Genomic DNA, 6,893 nt, shown 5'->3' on the forward strand with positions numbered 1-6,893 from the left:
GTGGCCTCCTAATACTAATAAAGTACTCACTTCGTCTTTTGACGCCTACAAGTAACGTCTTCTTCCTCTCCCTACTTCTTCTCGACCTGTCATACGAGTTATAAAAAGCAGCTTTTAAAAAGCTTCCTTTTCATAAATAATATAATGCACGTAGGCTGACCCATTCACCAAAGATGAAGGCAAAATTCCTGGCTAAAATTGTTTGATGATTCTGTATTGTAACCATATTTATTCAAGCCTGCTCGTCGTGATTGGTCCTCTGCTGTCGAAACCCGATAGGACATAACTCAGACTTAGTACAGCACTAGCAGTATGCCTTTCCTGCTGCTTTTTCCTACCTTTTCGCATGGCTACACTCGGCCTACATTTTCGTCCCAGCTTACGGACCACGCCCATCTTTCTAACTCGGCCTGACTATGCCAAAATTACAAAAAAACAAAAACAACACACAAATAACTCACGCCCTGATTGGGCGATATTTGCGGACCTGCGAACGATCAGACCGTCCCTCGCCCTCGCGATTGGACGTGAGGTACACACTTCTGCCGAGCACGAAGCGCACCGATTGGATGCAAACTGCGTTAGCGATTGATTATTTACATTTAGCTACTCCAACCTTTCGTATATACAGTAAATCGGGCAAAACAACCCCTCATTTGTAAGAGCTCTGTTTTTTTCACACACCTTATAAAGTAGACGATAGTATTGATATTATTTATGTAGGCTTTAGAGCCCGCATTTTGTAAGAGCTCTGCGATGTTATTTTCCACACACTTCTCAAACTAGAGATGATAGTTTTATTATTAAACTATTCGAAGTTTAATTAACGGAGGCTTCACAACCTTTGCGATAGCTATACCAAGGTATCGCACGCGCGCATGGTACCAGAGTTTAAAATTATAGCTATTGTTTAAAAACTAAGCTGTGCTCGCAAAAAGGAAAAAAAAACATTATTGAAGCGATTGCAAAATTTTATTATTTGTTTAATTACGGGTACCAGCATTAAATGGCCGTGTATTGGCTGATATTTCTGACGTATTTTATGATTTAAATAATATAGTACTTATGATAAAATAAGGCTACTATAGATTTCGCTTAAAAAAATACACCCAGCAGTAAATATCCTAAGAATACCTAATATTTTACGCACGTTAGTAATCGTAAGAGTTTGCCCACAGTTTGCAACATGGCGAGGCCCACGTCGAGCAAAACCAAGATTGACCTGCTTCTGCTGAATCGGCAGCGGTCTGCGACAGATTCTCGGGCGCCTTGAGTCTGCTGTAGGAAACTGCAGTACGGCTACACGTTCCGCACAATCAGCGGGTGGGACATCGTGCGGCGCTGTATTGCCTGCGAGAACATCCCAAAAACGGTTGAGTTCTGGGAGGAAAAGCCCCCCCCCCACCTAATTCGGCCGAAGTGCGATGCCAGGAAAGCATGGCAAGCATCAAGAAGGCGATGGGTCCTGACTGTTGCACCAAGAAAAAAAAATAAGCGAAGCCACCCTCGCAAGCTGACCGCCCGAACCGCCAAGTATATCGAGCAAAAGAAGCAGAAGAGGATCAAATGATTAGAATATACTCCCTTTTAGGCCCCCATTTTCCTTCCTATCTTTGTGTTTTGTACGGTGGGGGGGGGGGGCAACGCGAGGCTTAGAGCCGAGCATACGGTTAGCTGACTATGGAGCTGCTAGTAGTGCTGACGCACCTACAGAGTGTAGCGCGTTTCATATAATATTTATTACATGGCATCTACTGTGTAGATCATCGGCGCGTCCCTTAGCCCGAAGGGCATGCGTAACCACTTGAAGTGTCCTAGTGCACATACAAACGCCGATACTTTACGTGCTCACAAGGTCATCATGACGGCTCAGAAGCCGCTTGCAGCATCCAGCGAGCAAATCCGTAGGTAGCACTCGAGATCAGTCAACAAATTGTCGACTAGCGGCATTGCATACTCCATGATTGCGGTGATGGCATTCACCATCTTGTAATCAATGCAGAGCCGGATGTCCAGCCCGTTCTTTTTCATCACAATCACGATCAGCGTTGCCCATGGACTGCTTGAAAAGACGATCAATCCTGCTCTCAACAAAGTCCGTAGCAGCACGCGTCGGGCATGCTGTTCGATTGGGGCATGCCCCTGCGTGTCGATATCGCATACGGCGCCGTAGGCTGGCGGCGGCGGTTCGTTGCCACTAGCAGTCATGATGTGCTCGTGGTTCTTAAGCGTTGGATCTATACGCTCTCAGCGATCGGTCGACAGCTTGGGATCAGCAACATTGGGTGCATTGTAGTCTATCGTCGTGTTGGTTCTTCGGTAAGGCCTGGCAGGAAGGCCAACCCCTTTGCGTTGTCTTCCAGACCGATGTTGTTAGCTGGGTGCTCGCAGAAATCACTTCTTGTGTCCTCCGTTGCTTTATTTCCTTCGGCTGTGAGCACGCGAGCACCCGACATGAACGTTTCGTCCAAAGTCGCGACGGACTCTTCCGTCAACGCAACGTCGGCATCCGCTTCGATTTGAGCTCTCGGTACTGGGTCCATCCCCTTCTTCGCCTGGTTTCCTATCGCTGGGCCGCCTGCCGAATCTTTGTTCGCAATATTGAATGCGCAGGCAGCCGACATATTGGGCTGTTGACTTCTGTTCAGCTCCTCGGATGACCGTTGTCTTGACAGTCCGGCATTCGCTCCAATCTCGCAACGAACACTTGGTGCCGTGTTCACCACTTTCAGTACGACGTCTGCGTATTCTGCACCAACCACCGATGATTCGTTCGCAAATTCGGTTGCGTGCAAGCCCGGGACAATATCGTCTAAACTGGTGTCTCCATCTGATCCAGTGCTGTTACTTGTCGATCCCGCTGTCACCCAGACTCGAAACGAACACTCGAGGGCGTATGTACAACTTTTACGGAGCTCAGTCGCTCGTGTGTACGCGCTACCGAGGCTTCGTTTGCATTATTGGCTTCGCCGTGAGCTGCCGTGTAAGTGTCCAAAGGCGTTTCGGAAAGTTGACCATCAGCCAAGTTCCCGGCTGTCACACCAGACGCCAGACAGGCCTCCGCTAGCTCACGTTCCTCCATGATCATTGCCCAGCGCTCTGCACACGTCCGACGATAATCGGAGTCCATCTGCAAGTCCTCGAAGGGCCTTGCTAGAACCCCACGGGGTTGAGGATAATCTGGTCGCTCGACTGCCGAAGGCTGCGTTGCGAGCCATTGTTCGTAGATCTCGCACTCCCGCTGAAACAGCTTGCGGTCTCTGCAGCCTTCATAGGCCAGCACTTGCCAATTTTGGTACTTCTGGGAGTCCAGACGCACATAGCCGCCACCTCGCGGCAAATCCCCATCTGGTATCACATCGCAATCGAGTCGTGTGCTGGTAGGTACACCGTTTGGTCATATACATTGGTCACCCGAATACTTTGAGGCCCGTCCACGTCGAAACCTCGCCACTGACGGGATTAACTTGTCCGTTCGACGAACCCACAGTACGTGTTCTTCCAGCCTGATTTGACGCTTCGCTAGTCGATATTCCCGCCACTCGTGCGCTTGTATGTCCAAACGCTCAGGTGGCCCGGCGTTAACATGAGAGCCGTACTCTTCTCTGTCAATCATATTCTTGGTCTTAATCCGTGGAATTTGGCCTTCGTGCGGCAATTGCGCCGCGCCGTGAAACCGGTCCATCCGAATCCCAGCTGGGGTCATAACGTCGGTCCCGAGTACCACATCGTCGCCTGCTCTATGCGCCATGACCCACATCTCGAATTCGTACACCATCTCCAATCCGAGCGTAATCTTAACGCATGCTCGTCGCGTCGTAGACACCTTGCCTTCGCTGATTCCTTGAATGTCAATACGGTGTCCGTGATCAGGTACATCTCGGAGCCGCAACTTCTTGGCAAAGGTGTCAGTGATCACACTAAAGTTAGCTTCCGTGTCGAGGATAATCCTCGTCCGCTTGTCGTTTACTGCGCCTTGCACCAGAGCTCTGATTCTGATCCTTCGGTCGAATTTCTTAGCCGACCACCACCCCTGTCTCTAGCCAGGGTTCAACTTCATCATCTTAGAGTGACCCTTGGATCCGTCTCGCGCAGCACTCGAAACTACTCCGAACGAACCCTCGCTGGTGCCCTCATCAGCATCATCACACTCCACTCTCTCCAGCTCCTCCACCGAGGATTTCCTCTCCTTTTCATTTTCCGTCGCGTTCGCACTTGTTACATAATTATCAGGCCATTCTCTCTGCCCCATGAATTCAAAGATACACTCTACTACCATTGAAGGCTCGACTAACTGTGGCAGCCCGATAGAGACCAACCCAGTTGTAGTTGACGGGTTGTCTAGTTTAAATGGCGTTCCTGAACGACGGGCTTGAGCTCTGGTGGAAAACCCTTCTTCGTGTCTTTGGTACGCACGAATTTGGCAAGGTCTTGGAAGTTGCGGAAAAGCTCGCACTCTTCAGCATCGTGGCGTTGTTTGTAGAACTTGCATCGCTTGTTGCAGTGGTGGGAGGAGTGACTCTTACCACCGCACACCGCGCATGGTCCATACTGTGGCTGTCTGTTGTCGCGGTTGAAGGCGCGCCGACCGCGTTGGTCCTGATTGAACCCACGGTCACCACCCCGGCGATCTTGATTGAAATCATTCTCGCGATCAGGCGTGTTCCCACGCGTCTGACGGTTTTCTGAACGTGCGTAGGTGCCTTCAGCGGCTGCACAGTGCTCATATTCGTTAGCCGCGGCGGGGTATCGGTCACTTTCGTCCAATGAGAAGTCACTATCCGTATTTTCGGGCTGAAAGTCGGTATACTCGTCTTGGACATCGCTATAAGCGTTCTGATCTTCATTTGAATACTCGGTGCCCCCCCCCGCCCCCCCCCGGGCAGCTTCACGATCCTCCAATTCAGCTAGTAGGTCCCCGCCGTGGCTTCAATGAGCGTCACTCTCGGTTTGTTGCGGTTGTCATCGCGGCGACGGTCATCACGTTGGTTGTTGCGGGCGTACGCATCGTCGCGTCGTGCATCTCGACTCTTGGAGTGTCGATACTGTTACGCTTAGCCATTCGCTCCTTGCCCTTAAAAAGATCTTCAATGATCTCTTCGAGCTCGTGAATGTCGGTGACTCGAGTGTGGTAGAGACTCTCCGCCAGCTTGTCAACATTGCACGCTGCCAGGAACTGCTGTACGTGTTATTTTGCGTCGCGGCTACTCTCCTCGAAGTGTAGACGGGCGTTCCGAGCGTAGCCATTCAGTCTGTTTATGTAGTCGCACAGATGTTTGTTACGTTCACGCTTTGCAGAGTAGTAACGGGACAGTGCCGGCTGCGTGAACTACGAGTAATAGTAGCGGATGAACGCATCACTCAGCAGCTTCCACTTGCGCTTCGTCTTCTTCGGAGATTAACGGAACCAATGAATGGCTTCGTCCCGGAGACTAAGCTAAAATGAAATGCACCATTTGGCAGCATCTGTGTGCGTTCCAGTCATTTCGTAGACGAACCCGCGGAGCCACTGCATATAGTTCTCGCTCTTGCTGCGAGAGCCTGAGAACGGCTTAATGCGATCCAATGGTCGGTATGATGCCATTTCAATACTCGGTGTCGGGTCCACGTCGTTAAGCGTTGCCAGCTCATTCATCTGACGCATTAACTCGACTTGAGGATCTTCTTCGTCGAATGTACGCATCAAAATGTCATCGTCACTTGACGAACCATCGCTGTCAACCTGACGACGTCGGGCGACACTTTTGGAAGCTCACGCACCGCCCCGGCGACCGAATGAACCCTCGTTACCAGCGTACACGCGTTGCATACAGCTCTCCGAACGTGGCGTAACCCATGTGCGAGTCTTGAAAGTACGGTGAAGCTTCGGTAGTGCCAAAGGCACCACGATCAACTCCACGCTTGGTAGGAGGCGTATGGTCAAGTCGTTGGGGTGGCCGCGGCAGCGGAATCGTGGACGGATCTTCATCATGAACGGTTGGTCAACTCACAGGCTGCTTTCCAGCGCTGATGTCGACAGCGCCAAATGCCTTCCGAAGCTTCTTTTTCCATTTCTAGAGAGCAGCTCCAGCCTCATGAGGTCGCCAATCTTGGAGCGACATCGTCGATTGATAAGTCTCGTTCTCAAAGCCCAGCGACAGTAGTAGCGAGACTGAATCCTCGACAGCTTGGCTAGTCGAAACCAAGTTGACTGGGTATCGAAGTAACTGCGCAAGCGTGGGTCAGTCGGCCTGTCGCTTGTGGATGGGCTTGAACAGCTGCATCCAATCATCATTCTGTATCAGCGCTTGTACGCGGCCGAAGACGCGCTTGGCGGCTGGCGTGTCACCGTTGATAGGCGGGCGAGGTGATTTCAGCAATGCTGAATGCTTTGAACTCGCCACCGAAGGCTTAGAACCCTCGTCCCATCGTCGTATTCTTTATAGACCGGTTCTGGCCCCGCAACGTCATATAGCTCGTCGACGAGGTTCCTCGAAAGGGACCTGGTCGCTCTACTCAGCCCTGATGATAGCGTGGCTGTCTCCAGGTGTCGCGGCGCCTGTCTCTGGAGCCGGCGTCTTGACTTCGTAGCCGTCATAATGATGGGCGTCAGGACCGTCGTCCGCCTTGTCCTCGCAGCTCACCGAAAGCTTGGTGGCGGCTGCAAAGCGTCCAGCCGACACGTCCGAGCTTGAACCCTTGTTGCGAGCCCCGCCAGACTTGGCAGGCGTAGCTGGTACCGTCGGTTGTTATTTCGCCATACTTCTTGTTTTCTTGTTTTTCTTGTTCTTCTTCTCTTGGTTCCTCGCTAACTAGAAGGCCATACAAACAGTTCACAATGGCCACCCTCTGTTTCCGGGTCGCGACACCAGCTGTGGTAATGGAATTCCCCCGTGAACTCTAGCTACAAATGT

Source organism: Phytophthora infestans, genomic scaffold (assembly GCF_000142945.1).
Source record: "Phytophthora infestans T30-4 supercont1.48 genomic scaffold, whole genome shotgun sequence".
NCBI lineage: Eukaryota > Oomycota > Peronosporomycetes > Peronosporales > Peronosporaceae > Phytophthora > Phytophthora infestans.